The sequence below is a fragment of the Triturus cristatus genome, chromosome 7, assembly GCF_964204655.1.
Source record: "Triturus cristatus chromosome 7, aTriCri1.1, whole genome shotgun sequence".
Lineage (NCBI taxonomy): Eukaryota > Metazoa > Chordata > Amphibia > Caudata > Salamandridae > Triturus > Triturus cristatus.
In genome coordinates this window covers 1,190,102,998-1,190,121,733 of record NC_140590.1, presented here as the reverse complement: position 1 = coordinate 1,190,121,733, position 18,736 = coordinate 1,190,102,998, and the positions used below count along the sequence as shown (strand labels likewise).

At 38.4% G+C, this 18,736-nt stretch overlaps 7 non-coding genes across 7 annotated transcripts; all 7 read left to right on the top strand.

The window, feature by feature from the left end:
• Positions 1 to 1,388: 1,388 nt before the first annotated feature.
• Positions 1,389 to 1,695, top strand: LOC146811479 (Nuclear RNase P). Its single transcript, XR_014967248.1, has one exon.
• Positions 1,696 to 4,112: 2,417 nt separating this feature from the next.
• Positions 4,113 to 4,419, top strand: LOC146811478 (Nuclear RNase P). The gene has a single exon (XR_014967220.1).
• Positions 4,420 to 6,836: 2,417 nt separating this feature from the next.
• Positions 6,837 to 7,143, top strand: LOC146811477 (Nuclear RNase P). Its single transcript, XR_014967239.1, has one exon.
• Positions 7,144 to 9,560: 2,417 nt separating this feature from the next.
• On the top strand, positions 9,561 to 9,867 carry LOC146811476 (Nuclear RNase P). Its single transcript, XR_014967219.1, has one exon.
• Positions 9,868 to 12,284: 2,417 nt separating this feature from the next.
• Positions 12,285 to 12,591, top strand: LOC146811475 (Nuclear RNase P). The gene has a single exon (XR_014967247.1).
• Positions 12,592 to 15,008: 2,417 nt separating this feature from the next.
• On the top strand, positions 15,009 to 15,315 carry LOC146811474 (Nuclear RNase P). Its single transcript, XR_014967232.1, has one exon.
• A 2,417-nt stretch (positions 15,316 to 17,732) lies between these two features.
• On the top strand, positions 17,733 to 18,039 carry LOC146811473 (Nuclear RNase P). The gene has a single exon (XR_014967291.1).
• The last annotated feature ends 697 nt before the right edge of the window (positions 18,040 to 18,736 follow it).

The following is an 18,736-nucleotide window of genomic DNA, read 5'->3' as shown; positions in this document are numbered from 1 at the left end:
CTAAACTGGCCGAGGCAGGCACCGTTAGCTGCACAAGAAATAGGACAAAGTTCATGGATGCAGCTGCGAGCTCAAGCTGACGCTTGTCAGAGACAGAGAGCAGGGAAAGGCTTCGAGGACAGAATCGGGCCTACTTCGCCTGAACTGTGAAAATGGAGTAGCTAAGCCATATAAAGTCGGTGGCCTTTCCTATTTAGGAATTAACTATCCGGCCCATTGATGGCGGATCTGACAGAGAACATGTTGACGGTGGACGCACATGTATTTGCGTCTTCAAAACTGGAACTGGAGAGAACATACATGTACTTGTAACATGCATATAGAACCGTTGGGGTCCAAGATAGGGGACATAACTGACCAGGGAAATCCACTTTTCCACACTAACGATATGCGATTAATTGAGAATAGAATGTCTGAAACCGGGCAGCATTTTTACTGAGTCTTAATGTGTGGGGTGCAGATGGAAAGGCATAGTATTTAGAGAAGAAGAAGTATTGGGAAGCCAAACAGATCTCCGGATGAACCTTACATTAAGGCGTCCAGGACAGAGCTGAAGTGCACTTTTATTGAATGGTCACTGCTCATGCATGTGGAATTCTTATGACAGTTTACAGTGCTGTGGAGGTCAGGTAAATGGCCATCTGCCTGCTTGTCTACTTCTGAGTCTTCCACGATTTAGCCTGAGCAGAAGTTATTGCTACACTGATGCCACACTCCCACTCTAGTCAATAAAAATACTGAGGTTATGACCCCCTGAAGAACACAAGGGCACGTGGTGCAGATCACAATGTACCAAGGACGTGACATATATGGTAAATAGGCAACAAGATTTAGCCTGGCTGCCATCCCCATGGTTTTCATAAATTCAAAAATATAGCTGGTAATTTCCTTAAAGTAAACAGAAAATCAGAGAAATGACAGCAAGCAGTTTCACAACTGCTAACAAATTTTAAGAAATCATCTAAGTCCCTTTCAAATATACTATCAAATAGTAGACATACTTCAATTGAAGTTACTCTGATCTGGCTCTTCTTTTAATAAGCGTCAAAAATCATCAAGAATTTATCTTAAGAGATATTGCCTGAAGCTTGAATACTAACCACTGCCTATTCATTAGCATCAAATGTGCACAGTCTTCAGATTTGCATGTAAATGAGGCTGAATGTGAATGATGCAATATGCAAATGAGCATTGATCCTTGTATGAGATAGACAAAATGTTGTGATCAAAGTGTTTGCTTTTGGTGCAATTTTGCATCTTGTTTTTATGCCTGCAGTGAGACTAGTGCTGCAAACAAGATGAATCAAAATCCCGTCATGTTCACCCTATGAGTGTGAGTAACTTGAAAACTAAGATATATATACTGCATTGATGAGTTTGAGCATTGGAGCAGAGGAAGCTCAATATAGAGGTCACTGGCTGAGTGCATTTGTTACTCCCTCACCTTAGGAAAGGTCTGAGACAAGAGCTAGTCACCTCCCTAGCAGGGATCTCCTGAGCAAGGAGAATAAGCAACCAGAAACCTGTGGCTGGCAGGTGCTGCAAAAGAGGTTGTGTTGTGGCATGTCTACTATTTCCAGACCAGCTGATGCTGCTCTCCTGGTATTGGAAGTGGCTTGTGGTTGGCTTGGCTGAGTACAATGGTTGAGATGAGAAAATGTCTCATTACCCAATTCAGACTACTCTTCATCTGCTCATATTTTTCCTAAATTGAATATGCATCACACACTATACTGTAAGTGCTAAGAAAAAATTACTTGCAGTGCTTTGATTTCAGTACTTCTTTGTTGTCATCAAACAGAAACACAGAATAGATCTCATATAATAATTCCCTCAACAGCATCTTTTATTAGCATTTTCCAGGATATATTCCTCACCAAACTTCAGACAATTTTCCACTCACTTTATCAATGCACTGGACATTGATTGGGTATCCATCCTGTAACACACAGCATATAAGTCAATTTAAAACACTGTTAATGCAGAGATGAATCAAAATACTACAGAACATATGTTTAGTGTGTCTGAAACGTACTGTGTCAATCATAATAAAGTCTTTTTTTCAACTCTTCTTTCTGAGTTGCATCCAAAATATAGCGCACTTTTTCACAAAACTGAACATTTTGCAACAATTCAGACGATCGTCCTCCATTTTGTGACATTTGCTTATTGACCCTGTGCATTAACGCTACATAAGCTGTATTTTGTAAGTTTAAAACTTCTCTTCTTCCCTTTCTCCAAAAATTGCTTAATTTTGTTTTAATTGTCTGTTAGTATTTCAAACATATTTTTGGCATTTACCACAAAATTCTTGATGTCAGTGACTATTCAGACAACAGTTTCCATCTCTATTAGGCATGAGACTCAAGATGTGTAGTATTTTCTCCAACTTTCAAAATGAGCTCCCCTTTATTTCATTCATAAGATTTGGTATAGCCGGTCAGCGACTAACTTCTGTAAAGACTCAGAACCTTACATAAGTAAATATCAGGCCAATCATCAAAGGACTCGGGAGACCGACAAGTCATTGACCAACAACAAGGTGTGAAAAAAGCTAAGACTGTGAGGGCATCAATGGCATAAAGCAACTTGATAAAGTGGGTATCGGATTCGCAATATATACAGTTTAGAATATGGAGTTAGGATGCAGCAATACCAGGCTTCAAATATCAAAGAGGTGGAAGATTTTACGAGGTAAGTAGAAGTCCTAAATGAGAAAGGATTCAGAATTTCTGTATTGTTATGTTCTACAGCATTTTTAATGCAAAATTCAAAGGAACAGATATTCACCTCAGAGCAGTGTCCAAAGCACAATGGAAGGAGAGACCAATGCAGAAAACTGGCAAACGTCCAGGAGGAGAGTGACGAATGATAGTCCAAAAGAGAATCAAGAAGTTCTTCGTGAATAGCATATAAAGGAGGGATTTTACAAGCAGGTCAAAAAAATATAGGCATGGAGGGGCAGGAAAACCTCTAACTAAAAGCGTTTTGGTGGCATTAGGAATCATGAATATAAATATAAGCAAAGTTAAAATTTTGGTTGCATTAATTGGAGCTGGAATACAGTAAAAAATGAAAGAGAGCAAGTGGTGATTCTACTGAGTCTAACGATATGCGATTAATTGAGAATAGAATGTCTGAAACCGGGCAGCATTTTTACTGAGTCTTAATGTGTGGGGTGCAGATGGAAAGGCATAGTATTTAGAGAAGAAGAAGTATTGGGAAGCCAAACAGATCTCCGGATGAACCTTACATTAAGGCGTCCAGGACAGAGCTGAAGTGCACTTTTATTGAATGGTCCCTGCTCATGCATGTGGAATTCTTATGACAGTTTACAGTGCTGTGGAGGTCTGGTAAATGGCCATCTGCCTGCTTGTCTACTTCTGAGTCTTCCACGATTTAGCCTGAGCAGAAGTTATTGCTACACTGATGCCACACTCCCACTCTAGTCAACAAAAATACTGAGGTTATGACCCCCTGAAGAACAAAAGGGCACGTTGTGCAGATCACAATGTACCAAGGACGTGACATATATGGTAAATAGGCAACAAGATTTAGCCTGGCTGCCATCCCCATGGTTTTCATAAATTCAAAAATATAGCTGGTAATTTCCTTAAAGTAAACAGAAAATCAGAGAAATGACAGCAAGCAGTTTCACAACTGCTAACAAATTTTAAGAAATCATCTAAGTCCCTTTCAAATATACTATCAAATAGTAGACATACTTCAATTGAAGTTACTCTGATCTGGCTCTTCTTTTAATAAGCGTCAAAAATCATCAAGAATTTATCTTAAGAGATATTGCCTGAAGCTTGAATACTAACCACTGCCTATTCATTAGCATCAAATGTGCACAGTCTTCAGATTTGCATGTAAATGAGGCTGAATGTGAATGATGCAATATGCAAATGAGCATTGATCCTTGTATGAGATAGACAAAATGTTGTGATCAAAGTGTTTGCTTTTGGTGCAATGTTGCATCTTGTTTTTATGCCTGCAGTGACACTAGTGCTGCAAACAAGATGAATCAAAATCCCGTCATGTTCACCCTATGAGTGTGAGTAACTTGAAAACTAAGATATATATACTGCATTGATGAGTTTGAGCATTGGAGCAGAGGAAGCTCAACATAGAGGTCACTGGCTGAGTGCATTTGTTACTCCCTCACCTTAGGAAAGGTCTGAGACAAGAGCTAGTCACCTCCCTAGCAGGGATCTCCTGAGCAAGGAGAACAAGCAACCAGAAACCTGTGGCTGGCAGGTGCTGCAAAAGAGGTTGTGCTGTGGCATGTCTGCTATTTCCAGACCAGCTGATGCTGCTCTCCTGGTATTGGAAGTGGCTTGTGGTTGGCTTGGCTGAGTACAATGGTTGAGATGAGAAAATGTCTCATTACCCAATTCAGACTACTCTTCATCTGCTCATATTTTTCCTAAATTGAATATGCATCACACACTATACTGTAAGTGCTAAGAAAAAATTACTTGCAGTGCTTTGATTTCAGTACTTCTTTGTTGTCATCAAACAGAAACACAGAATAGATCTCATATAATAATTCCCTCAACAGCATCTTTTATTAGCAATTTCCAGGATATATTCCTCACCAAACTTCAGACAATTTTCCACTCACTTTATCAATGCACTGGACATTGATTGGGTATCCATCCTGTAACACACAGCATATAAGTCAATTTAAAACACTGTTAATGCAGAGATGAATCAAAATACTACAGAACATATGTTTAGTGTGTCTGAAACGTACTGTGTCAACCATAATAAAGTCTTTTTTTCAACTCTTCTTTCTGAGTTGCATCCAAAATATAGCGCACTTTTTCACAAAACTGAACATTTTGCAACAATTCAGACGATCGTCCTCCATTTTGTGACATTTGCTTATTGACCCTGTGCATTAACGCTACATAAGCTGTATTTTGTAAGTTTAAAACTTCTCTTCTTCCCTTTCTCCAAAAATTGCTTAATTTTGTTTTAATTGTCTGTTAGTATTTCAAACATATTTTTGGCATTTACCACGAAATTCTTGATGTCAGTGACTATTCAGACAACAGTTTCCATCTCTATTAGGCATGAGACTCAAGATGTGTAGTATTTTCTCCAACTTTCAAAATGAGCTCCCCTTTATTTCATTCATAAGATTTGGTATAGCCAGTCAGCGACTAACTTCTGTAAAGACTCAGAACCTTACATAAGTAAATATCAGGCCAATCATCAAAGGACTCGGGAGACCGACAAGTCATTGACCAACAACAAGGTGTGAAAAAAGCTAAGACTGTGAGGGCATCAATGGCATAAAGCAACTTGATAAGGTGGGTATCGGATTCGCAATATATACAGTTTAGAATATGGAGTTAGGATGCAGCAATACCAGGCTTCAAATATCAAAGAGGTGGAAGATTTTACGAGGTAAGTAGAAGTCCTAAATGAGAAAGGATTCAGAATTTCTGTATTGGTATGTTCTACAGCATTTTTAATGCAAAATTCAAAGGAACAGATATTCACCTCAGAGCAGTGTCCAAAGCACAATGGAAGGAGAGACCAATGCAGAAAACTGGCAAACGTCCAGGAGGAGAGTGATGAATGATAGTCCAAAAGAGAATCAAGAAGTTCTTCGTGAATAGCATATAAAGGAGGGATTTTACAAGCAGGTCAAAAAAATATAGGCATGGAGGGGCAGGAAAACCTCTAACTAAACGCGTTTTGGTGGCATTAGGAATCATGAATATAAATATAAGCAAAGTTAAAATTTTGGTTGCATTAATTGGAGCTGGAATACAGTAAAAAATGAAAGAGAGCAAGTGGTGATTCTACTGAGTCTAACGATATGCGATTAATTGAGAATAGAATGTCTGAAACCGGGCAGCATTTTTACTGAGTCTTAATGTGTGGGGTGCAGATGGAAAGGCATAGTATTTAGAGAAGAAGAAGTATTGGGAAGCCAAACAGATCTCCGGATGAACCTTACATTAAGGCGTCCAGGACAGAGCTGAAGTGCACTTTTATTGAATGGTCACTGCTCATGCATGTGGAATTCTTATGACAGTTTACAGTGCTGTGGAGGTCAGGTAAATGGCCATCTGCCTGCTTGTCTACTTCTGAGTCTTCCACGATTTAGCCTGAGCAGAAGTTATTGCTACACTGATGCCACACTCCCACTCTAGTCAATAAAAATACTGAGGTTATGACCCCCTGAAGAACACAAGGGCACGTGGTGCAGATCACAATGTACCAAGGACGTGACATATATGGTAAATAGGCAACAAGATTTAGCCTGGCTGCCATCCCCATGGTTTTCATAAATTCAAAAATATAGCTGGTAATTTCCTTAAAGTAAACAGAAAATCAGAGAAATGACAGCAAGCAGTTTCACAACTGCTAACAAATTTTAAGAAATCATCTAAGTCCCTTTCAAATATACTATCAAATAGTAGACATACTTCAATTGAAGTTACTCTGATCTGGCTCTTCTTTTAATAAGCGTCAAAAATCATCAAGAATTTATCTTAAGAGATATTGCCTGAAGCTTGAATACTAACCACTGCCTATTCATTAGCATCAAATGTGCACAGTCTTCAGATTTGCATGTAAATGAGGCTGAATGTGAATGATGCAATATGCAAATGAGCATTGATCCTTGTATGAGATAGACAAAATGTTGTGATCAAAGTGTTTGCTTTTGGTGCAATTTTGCATCTTGTTTTTATGCCTGCAGTGAGACTAGTGCTGCAAACAAGATGAATCAAAATCCCGTCATGTTCACCCTATGAGTGTGAGTAACTTGAAAACTAAGATATATATACTGCATTGATGAGTTTGAGCATTGGAGCAGAGGAAGCTCAACATAGAGGTCACTGGCTGAGTGCATTTGTTACTCCCTCACCTTAGGAAAGGTCTGAGACAAGAGCTAGTCACCTCCCTAGCAGGGATCTCCTGAGCAAGGAGAATAAGCAACCAGAAACCTGTGGCTGGCAGGTGCTGCAAAAGAGGTTGTGTTGTGGCATGTCTACTATTTCCAGACCAGCTGATGCTGCTCTCCTGGTATTGGAAGTGGCTTGTGGTTGGCTTGGCTGAGTACAATGGTTGAGATGAGAAAATGTCTCATTACCCAATTCAGACTACTCTTCATCTGCTCATATTTTTCCTAAATTTAATATGCATCACACACTATACTGTAAGTGCTAAGAAAAAATTACTTGCAGTGCTTTGATTTCAGTACTTCTTTGTTGTCATCAAACAGAAACACAGAATAGATCTCATATAATAATTCCCTCAACAGCATCTTTTATTAGCATTTTCCAGGATATATTCCTCACCAAACTTCAGACAATTTTCCACTCACTTTATCAATGCACTGGACATTGATTGGGTATCCATCCTGTAACACACAGCATATAAGTCAATTTAAAACACTGTTAATGCAGAGATGAATCAAAATACTACAGAACATATGTTTAGTGTGTCTGAAACGTACTGTGTCAATCATAATAAAGTCTTTTTTTCAACTCTTCTTTCTGAGTTGCATCCAAAATATAGCGCACTTTTTCACAAAACTGAACATTTTGCAACAATTCAGACGATCGTCCTCCATTTTGTGACATTTGCTTATTGACCCTGTGCATTAACGCTACATAAGCTGTATTTTGTAAGTTTAAAACTTCTCTTCTTCCCTTTCTCCAAAAATTGCTTAATTTTGTTTTAATTGTCTGTTAGTATTTCAAACATATTTTTGGCATTTACCACAAAATTCTTGATGTCAGTGACTATTCAGACAACAGTTTCCATCTCTATTAGGCATGAGACTCAAGATGTGTAGTATTTTCTCCAACTTTCAAAATGAGCTCCCCTTTATTTCATTCATAAGATTTGGTATAGCCGGTCAGCGACTAACTTCTGTAAAGACTCAGAACCTTACATAAGTAAATATCAGGCCAATCATCAAAGGACTCGGGAGACCGACAAGTCATTGACCAACAACAAGGTGTGAAAAAAGCTAAGACTGTGAGGGCATCAATGGCATAAAGCAACTTGATAAAGTGGGTATCGGATTCGCAATATATACAGTTTAGAATATGGAGTTAGGATGCAGCAATACCAGGCTTCAAATATCAAAGAGGTGGAAGATTTTACGAGGTAAGTAGAAGTCCTAAATGAGAAAGGATTCAGAATTTCTGTATTGTTATGTTCTACAGCATTTTTAATGCAAAATTCAAAGGAACAGATATTCACCTCAGAGCAGTGTCCAAAGCACAATGGAAGGAGAGACCAATGCAGAAAACTGGCAAACGTCCAGGAGGAGAGTGACGAATGATAGTCCAAAAGAGAATCAAGAAGTTCTTCGTGAATAGCATATAAAGGAGGGATTTTACAAGCAGGTCAAAAAAATATAGGCATGGAGGGGCAGGAAAACCTCTAACTAAAAGCGTTTTGGTGGCATTAGGAATCATGAATATAAATATAAGCAAAGTTAAAATTTTGGTTGCATTAATTGGAGCTGGAATACAGTAAAAAATGAAAGAGAGCAAGTGGTGATTCTACTGAGTCTAACGATATGCGATTAATTGAGAATAGAATGTCTGAAACCGGGCAGCATTTTTACTGAGTCTTAATGTGTGGGGTGCAGATGGAAAGGCATAGTATTTAGAGAAGAAGAAGTATTGGGAAGCCAAACAGATCTCCGGATGAACCTTACATTAAGGCGTCCAGGACAGAGCTGAAGTGCACTTTTATTGAATGGTCACTGCTCATGCATGTGGAATTCTTATGACAGTTTACAGTGCTGTGGAGGTCTGGTAAATGGCCATCTGCCTGCTTGTCTACTTCTGAGTCTTCCACGATTTAGCCTGAGCAGAAGTTATTGCTACACTGATGCCACACTCCCACTCTAGTCAACAAAAATACTGAGGTTATGACCCCCTGAAGAACAAAAGGGCACGTTGTGCAGATCACAATGTACCAAGGACGTGACATATATGGTAAATAGGCAACAAGATTTAGCCTGGCTGCCATCCCCATGGTTTTCATAAATTCAAAAATATAGCTGGTAATTTCCTTAAAGTAAACAGAAAATCAGAGAAATGACAGCAAGCAGTTTCACAACTGCTAACAAATTTTAAGAAATCATCTAAGTCCCTTTCAAATATACTATCAAATAGTAGACATACTTCAATTGAAGTTACTCTGATCTGGCTCTTCTTTTAATAAGCGTCAAAAATCATCAAGAATTTATCTTAAGAGATATTGCCTGAAGCTTGAATACTAACCACTGCCTATTCATTAGCATCAAATGTGCACAGTCTTCAGATTTGCATGTAAATGAGGCTGAATGTGAATGATGCAATATGCAAATGAGCATTGATCCTTGTATGAGATAGACAAAATGTTGTGATCAAAGTGTTTGCTTTTGGTGCAATGTTGCATCTTGTTTTTATGCCTGCAGTGACACTAGTGCTGCAAACAAGATGAATCAAAATCCCGTCATGTTCACCCTATGAGTGTGAGTAACTTGAAAACTAAGATATATATACTGCATTGATGAGTTTGAGCATTGGAGCAGAGGAAGCTCAACATAGAGGTCACTGGCTGAGTGCATTTGTTACTCCCTCACCTTAGGAAAGGTCTGAGACAAGAGCTAGTCACCTCCCTAGCAGGGATCTCCTGAGCAAGGAGAACAAGCAACCAGAAACCTGTGGCTGGCAGGTGCTGCAAAAGAGGTTGTGCTGTGGCATGTCTGCTATTTCCAGACCAGCTGATGCTGCTCTCCTGGTATTGGAAGTGGCTTGTGGTTGGCTTGGCTGAGTACAATGGTTGAGATGAGAAAATGTCTCATTACCCAATTCAGACTACTCTTCATCTGCTCATATTTTTCCTAAATTGAATATGCATCACACACTATACTGTAAGTGCTAAGAAAAAATTACTTGCAGTGCTTTGATTTCAGTACTTCTTTGTTGTCATCAAACAGAAACACAGAATAGATCTCATATAATAATTCCCTCAACAGCATCTTTTATTAGCAATTTCCAGGATATATTCCTCACCAAACTTCAGACAATTTTCCACTCACTTTATCAATGCACTGGACATTGATTGGGTATCCATCCTGTAACACACAGCATATAAGTCAATTTAAAACACTGTTAATGCAGAGATGAATCAAAATACTACAGAACATATGTTTAGTGTGTCTGAAACGTACTGTGTCAACCATAATAAAGTCTTTTTTTCAACTCTTCTTTCTGAGTTGCATCCAAAATATAGCGCACTTTTTCACAAAACTGAACATTTTGCAACAATTCAGACGATCGTCCTCCATTTTGTGACATTTGCTTATTGACCCTGTGCATTAACGCTACATAAGCTGTATTTTGTAAGTTTAAAACTTCTCTTCTTCCCTTTCTCCAAAAATTGCTTAATTTTGTTTTAATTGTCTGTTAGTATTTCAAACATATTTTTGGCATTTACCACGAAATTCTTGATGTCAGTGACTATTCAGACAACAGTTTCCATCTCTATTAGGCATGAGACTCAAGATGTGTAGTATTTTCTCCAACTTTCAAAATGAGCTCCCCTTTATTTCATTCATAAGATTTGGTATAGCCAGTCAGCGACTAACTTCTGTAAAGACTCAGAACCTTACATAAGTAAATATCAGGCCAATCATCAAAGGACTCGGGAGACCGACAAGTCATTGACCAACAACAAGGTGTGAAAAAAGCTAAGACTGTGAGGGCATCAATGGCATAAAGCAACTTGATAAGGTGGGTATCGGATTCGCAATATATACAGTTTAGAATATGGAGTTAGGATGCAGCAATACCAGGCTTCAAATATCAAAGAGGTGGAAGATTTTACGAGGTAAGTAGAAGTCCTAAATGAGAAAGGATTCAGAATTTCTGTATTGGTATGTTCTACAGCATTTTTAATGCAAAATTCAAAGGAACAGATATTCACCTCAGAGCAGTGTCCAAAGCACAATGGAAGGAGAGACCAATGCAGAAAACTGGCAAACGTCCAGGAGGAGAGTGATGAATGATAGTCCAAAAGAGAATCAAGAAGTTCTTCGTGAATAGCATATAAAGGAGGGATTTTACAAGCAGGTCAAAAAAATATAGGCATGGAGGGGCAGGAAAACCTCTAACTAAAAGCGTTTTGGTGGCATTAGGAATCATGAATATAAATATAAGCAAAGTTAAAATTTTGGTTGCATTAATTGGAGCTGGAATACAGTAAAAAATGAAAGAGAGCAAGTGGTGATTCTACTGAGTCTAACGATATGCGATTAATTGAGAATAGAATGTCTGAAACCGGGCAGCATTTTTACTGAGTCTTAATGTGTGGGGTGCAGATGGAAAGGCATAGTATTTAGAGAAGAAGAAGTATTGGGAAGCCAAACAGATCTCCGGATGAACCTTACATTAAGGCGTCCAGGACAGAGCTGAAGTGCACTTTTATTGAATGGTCACTGCTCATGCATGTGGAATTCTTATGACAGTTTACAGTGCTGTGGAGGTCAGGTAAATGGCCATCTGCCTGCTTGTCTACTTCTGAGTCTTCCACGATTTAGCCTGAGCAGAAGTTATTGCTACACTGATGCCACACTCCCACTCTAGTCAATAAAAATACTGAGGTTATGACCCCCTGAAGAACACAAGGGCACGTGGTGCAGATCACAATGTACCAAGGACGTGACATATATGGTAAATAGGCAACAAGATTTAGCCTGGCTGCCATCCCCATGGTTTTCATAAATTCAAAAATATAGCTGGTAATTTCCTTAAAGTAAACAGAAAATCAGAGAAATGACAGCAAGCAGTTTCACAACTGCTAACAAATTTTAAGAAATCATCTAAGTCCCTTTCAAATATACTATCAAATAGTAGACATACTTCAATTGAAGTTACTCTGATCTGGCTCTTCTTTTAATAAGCGTCAAAAATCATCAAGAATTTATCTTAAGAGATATTGCCTGAAGCTTGAATACTAACCACTGCCTATTCATTAGCATCAAATGTGCACAGTCTTCAGATTTGCATGTAAATGAGGCTGAATGTGAATGATGCAATATGCAAATGAGCATTGATCCTTGTATGAGATAGACAAAATGTTGTGATCAAAGTGTTTGCTTTTGGTGCAATTTTGCATCTTGTTTTTATGCCTGCAGTGAGACTAGTGCTGCAAACAAGATGAATCAAAATCCCGTCATGTTCACCCTATGAGTGTGAGTAACTTGAAAACTAAGATATATATACTGCATTGATGAGTTTGAGCATTGGAGCAGAGGAAGCTCAACATAGAGGTCACTGGCTGAGTGCATTTGTTACTCCCTCACCTTAGGAAAGGTCTGAGAATAGAGCTAGTCACCTCCCTAGCAGGGATCTCCTGAGCAAGGAGAATAAGCAACCAGAAACCTGTGGCTGGCAGGTGCTGCAAAAGAGGTTGTGTTGTGGCATGTCTACTATTTCCAGACCAGCTGATGCTGCTCTCCTGGTATTGGAAGTGGCTTGTGGTTGGCTTGGCTGAGTACAATGGTTGAGATGAGAAAATGTCTCATTACCCAATTCAGACTACTCTTCATCTGCTCATATTTTTCCTAAATTGAATATGCATCACACACTATACTGTAAGTGCTAAGAAAAAATTACTTGCAGTGCTTTGATTTCAGTACTTCTTTGTTGTCATCAAACAGAAACACAGAATAGATCTCATATAATAATTCCCTCAACAGCATCTTTTATTAGCATTTTCCAGGATATATTCCTCACCAAACTTCAGACAATTTTCCACTCACTTTATCAATGCACTGGACATTGATTGGGTATCCATCCTGTAACACACAGCATATAAGTCAATTTAAAACACTGTTAATGCAGAGATGAATCAAAATACTACAGAACATATGTTTAGTGTGTCTGAAACGTACTGTGTCAATCATAATAAAGTCTTTTTTTCAACTCTTCTTTCTGAGTTGCATCCAAAATATAGCGCACTTTTTCACAAAACTGAACATTTTGCAACAATTCAGACGATCATCCTCCATTTTGTGACATTTGCTTATTGACCCTGTGCATTAACGCTACATAAGCTGTATTTTGTAAGTTTAAAACTTCTCTTCTTCCCTTTCTCCAAAAATTGCTTAATTTTGTTTTAATTGTCTGTTAGTATTTCAAACATATTTTTGGCATTTACCACAAAATTCTTGATGTCAGTGACTATTCAGACAACAGTTTCCATCTCTATTAGGCATGAGACTCAAGATGTGTAGTATTTTCTCCAACTTTCAAAATGAGCTCCCCTTTATTTCATTCATAAGATTTGGTATAGCCGGTCAGCGACTAACTTCTGTAAAGACTCAGAACCTTACATAAGTAAATATCAGGCCAATCATCAAAGGACTCGGGAGACCGACAAGTCATTGACCAACAACAAGGTGTGAAAAAAGCTAAGACTGTGAGGGCATCAATGGCATAAAGCAACTTGATAAGGTGGGTATCGGATTCGCAATATATACAGTTTAGAATATGGAGTTAGGATGCAGCAATACCAGGCTTCAAATATCAAAGAGGTGGAAGATTTTACGAGGTAAGTAGAAGTCCTAAATGAGAAAGGATTCAGAATTTCTGTATTGTTATGTTCTACAGCATTTTTAATGCAAAATTCAAAGGAACAGATATTCACCTCAGAGCAGTGTCCAAAGCACAATGGAAGGAGAGACCAATGCAGAAAACTGGCAAACGTCCAGGAGGAGAGTGACGAATGATAGTCCAAAAGAGAATCAAGAAGTTCTTCGTGAATAGCATATAAAGGAGGGATTTTACAAGCAGGTCAAAAAAATATAGGCATGGAGGGGCAGGAAAACCTCTAACTAAAAGCGTTTTGGTGGCATTAGGAATCATGAATATAAATATAAGCAAAGTTAAAATTTTGGTTGCATTAATTGGAGCTGGAATACAGTAAAAAATGAAAGAGAGCAAGTGGTGATTCTACTGAGTCTAACGATATGCGATTAATTGAGAATAGAATGTCTGAAACCGGGCAGCATTTTTACTGAGTCTTAATGTGTGGGGTGCAGATGGAAAGGCATAGTATTTAGAGAAGAAGAAGTATTGGGAAGCCAAACAGATCTCCGGATGAACCTTACATTAAGGCGTCCAGGACAGAGCTGAAGTGCACTTTTATTGAATGGTCACTGCTCATGCATGTGGAATTCTTATGACAGTTTACAGTGCTGTGGAGGTCAGGTAAATGGCCATCTGCCTGCTTGTCTACTTCTGAGTCTTCCACGATTTAGCCTGAGCAGAAGTTATTGCTACACTGATGCCACACTCCCACTCTAGTCAACAAAAATACTGAGGTTATGACCCCCTGAAGAACAAAAGGGCACATGGTGCAGATCACAATGTACCAAGGACGTGACATATATGGTAAATAGGCAACAAGATTTAGCCTGGCTGCCATCCCCATGGTTTTCATAAATTCAAAAATATAGCTGGTAATTTCCTTAAAGTAAACAGAAAATCAGAGAAATGACAGCAAGCAGTTTCACAACTGCTAACAAATTTTAAGAAATCATCTAAGTCCCTTTCAAATATACTATCAAATAGTAGACATACTTCAATTGAAGTTACTCTGATCTGGCTCTTCTTTTAATAAGCGTCAAAAATCATCAAGAATTTATCTTAAGAGATATTGCCTGAAGCTTGAATACTAACCACTGCCTATTCATTAGCATCAAATGTGCACAGTCTTCAGATTTGCATGTAAATGAGGCTGAATGTGAATGATGCAATATGCAAATGAGCATTGATCCTTGTATGAGATAGACAAAATGTTGTGATCAAAGTGTTTGCTTTTGGTGCAATGTTGCATCTTGTTTTTATGCCTGCAGTGACACTAGTGCTGCAAACAAGATGAATCAAAATCCCGTCATGTTCACCCTATGAGTGTGAGTAACTTGAAAACTAAGATATATATACTGCATTGATGAGTTTGAGCATTGGAGCAGAGGAAGCTCAACATAGAGGTCACTGGCTGAGTGCATTTGTTACTCCCTCGCCTTAGGAAAGGTCTGAGACAAGAGCTAGTCACCTCCCTAGCAGGGATCTCCTGAGCAAGGAGAACAAGCAACCAGAAACCTGTGGCTGGCAGGTGCTGCAAAAGAGGTTGTGCTGTGGCATGTCTACTATTTCCAGACCAGCTGATGCTGCTCTCCTGGTATTGGAAGTGGCTTGTGGTTGGCTTGGCTGAGTACAATGGTTGAGATGAGAAAATGTCTCATTACCCAATTCAGACTACTCTTCATCTGCTCATATTTTTCCTAAATTGAATATGCATCACACACTATACTGTAAGTGCTAAGAAAAAATTACTTGCAGTGCTTTGATTTCAGTACTTCTTTGTTGTCATCAAACAGAAACACAGAATAGATCTCATATAATAATTCCCTCAACAGCATCTTTTATTAGCAATTTCCAGGATATATTCCTCACCAAACTTCAGACAATTTTCCACTCACTTTATCAATGCACTGGACATTGATTGGGTATCCATCCTGTAACACACAGCATATAAGTCAATTTAAAACACTGTTAATGCAGAGATGAATCAAAATACTACAGAACATATGTTTAGTGTGTCTGAAACGTACTGTGTCAACCATAATAAAGTCTTTTTTTCAACTCTTCTTTCTGAGTTGCATCCAAAATATAGCGCACTTTTTCACAAAACTGAACATTTTGCAACAATTCAGACGATCGTCCTCCATTTTGTGACATTTGCTTATTGACCCTGTGCATTAACGCTACATAAGCTGTATTTTGTAAGTTTAAAACTTCTCTTCTTCCCTTTCTCCAAAAATTGCTTAATTTTGTTTTAATTGTCTGTTAGTATTTCAAACATATTTTTGGCATTTACCACAAAATTCTTGATGTCAGTGACTATTCAGACAACAGTTTCCATCTCTATTAGGCATGAGACCCAAGATGTGTAGTATTTTCTCCAACTTTCAAAATGAGCTCCCCTTTATTTCATTCATAAGATTTGGTATAGCCGGTCAGCGACTAACTTCTGTAAAGACTCAGAACTGTACATAAGTAAATATCAGGCCAATCATCAAAGGACTCGGGAGACCGACAAGTCATTGACCAACAACAAAGTGTGGAAAAAGCTAAGACTGTGAGGGCATCAATGGCATAAATCAACTTGATAAGGTGGGTATCGGATTAGCAATATATACAGTTTAGAATATGGAGCTAGGATGCAGCAATACCAGGCTTCAAATATCAAAGAGGTGGAAGATTTTACGAGGTAAGTAGAAGTCCTAAATGAGAAAGGATTCAGAATTTCTGTATTGTCATGTTCTACAGCATTTTTAATGCAAAATTCAAAGGAACAGATATTCACCTCAGAGCAGTATCCAAAGCACAATGGAAGGAGAGACCAATGCAGAAAACTGGCAAACGTCCAGGAGGAGAGTGACGAATGATAGTCCAAAAGAAAATCAAGAAGTTCTTCGTGAATAGCATATAAAGGAGGGATTTTACAAGCAGGTCAAAAAAATATAGGCATGGAGGGGCAGGAAAACCTCTAACTAAAGGCGTTTTGGTGGCATTAGGAATCATGAATATAAATATAAGCAAAGTTAAAATTTTGGTTGCATTAATTGGAGCTGGAATACAGTAGAAAATGAAAGAGAGCAAGTGGTGATTCTACTGAGTCTAACGATATGCGATTAATTGAGAATAGAATGTCTGAAACCGGGCAGCATTTCTACTGAGTCTTAATGTGTGGGGTGCAGATGGAAAGGCATAGTATTTAGAGAAGAAGAAGTATTGGGAAGCCAAACAGATCTCCGGATGAACCTTACATTAAGGCGTCCAGGACAGAGCTGAAGTGCACTTTTATTGAATGGTCACTGCTCATGCATGTGGAATACTTATGACAGTTTACAGTGCTGTGCAGGTCAGGTAAATGGACATCTGCCTGCTTGTCTACTTCTGAGTCTTTCACGATTTAGCCTGAGCAGAAGTTATTGCTACACTGATGCCACACTCCCACTCTAGTCAATAAAAATACTGAGGTTATGACCCCCTGAAGAACACAAGGGCACGTGGTGCAGATCACAATGTACCAAGGACGTGACATATATGGTAAATAGGCAACAAGATTTAGCCTGGCTGCCATCCCCATGGTTTTCATAAATTCAAAAATATAGCTGGTAATTTCCTTAAAGTAAACAGAAAATCAGAGAAATGACAGCAAGCAGTTTCCCAACTGCTAACAAATTTTAAGAAATCATCTAAGTCCCTTTTAAATATACTATCAAATAGTAGACATACTTCAATTGAAGTTACTCTGATCTGGCTCTTCTTTTAATAAGCGTCAAACATCATCAAGAATTTATCTTAAGAGATATTGCCTGAAGCTTGAATACTAACCACTGCCTATTCATTAGCATCAAATGTGCACAGTCTTCAGATTTGCATGTAAATGAGGCTGAATGTGAATGATGCAATATGCAAATGAGCATTGATCCTTGTATGAGATAGACAAAATGTTGTGATCAAAGTGTTTGCTTTTGGTGCAATTTTACATCTTGTTTTCATGCCTGCAGTGACACTAGTACTGCAAACAAGATGAATCAAAATCCCATCATGCTCACCCTATGAGTGTGAGTAACTTGAAAACTAAGATATATATACTGCATTGATGAGTTTGAGCATTGGAGCAGAGGAAGATCAACATAGAGGTCACTGGCTGAGTGCATTTGTTAGTCGCTCACCTTAGGAAAGGTCTGAGACAAGAGTTAGTCACTTCCCTAGCAGGGATCTCCTGAGCAAGGAGAACAAGCAACCAGAAACCTGTGGCTGGCAGGTGCTGCAAAAGTCGTTGTGCTGTGGCATGTCTACTATTTCCAGACCAGCTGATGCTGCTCTCCTGGTATTGGAAGTGGCTTGTGGTTGGCTTGGCTGAGTACAATGGTTGAGATGAGACAATGTCTCATTACCCAATTCAGACTACTCTTCATCTGCTTATATTTTTCCTAAATTGAATATGCATCACAAACTATACTGCAAGTGCTAAGAAAAAATTACTTGCAGTGCTTTGATTTCAGTACTTCTTTGTTGTCATCAAACAGAAACACAGAATAGATCTCATATATTAATTCCCTCAACAGCATCTTTTATTAGCATTTTCCAGGATATATTCCTCACCAAACTTCAGACAATTTTCCACTCACTTTATCAATGCACTGGACATTGATTGGGTATCCATCCTGTAACACACAGCATATAAGTCAATTTAAAACACTGCTAATGCAGAGATGAATCAAAATACTACAGAGCATATGTTTAGTGTGTCTGAAACGTACTGTGTCAATCATAATAAAGTCTTTTTTTCAACTCTTCTTTCTGAGTTGCATCCAAAATATAGGGCACTTTTTCACAAAACTGAACATTTTGCAACAATTCAGACAATCGTCCTCCTTTTTGTGACATTTGCTTATTGACCCTGTGCATTAACGCTACATAAGCTGTATTTTGTAAGTTTAAAACTTCTCTTCTTCCCTTTCTCCAAAAATTACTTAATTTTGTTTTAATTGTCTGTTAGTATTTCAAACATATTTTTGGCATTTACCACAAAATTCTTGATGTCAGAGACTATTCAGACAACAGTTTCCATCTCTATTAGGCATGAGACTCAAGATGTGTAGTATTTTCTCCAACTT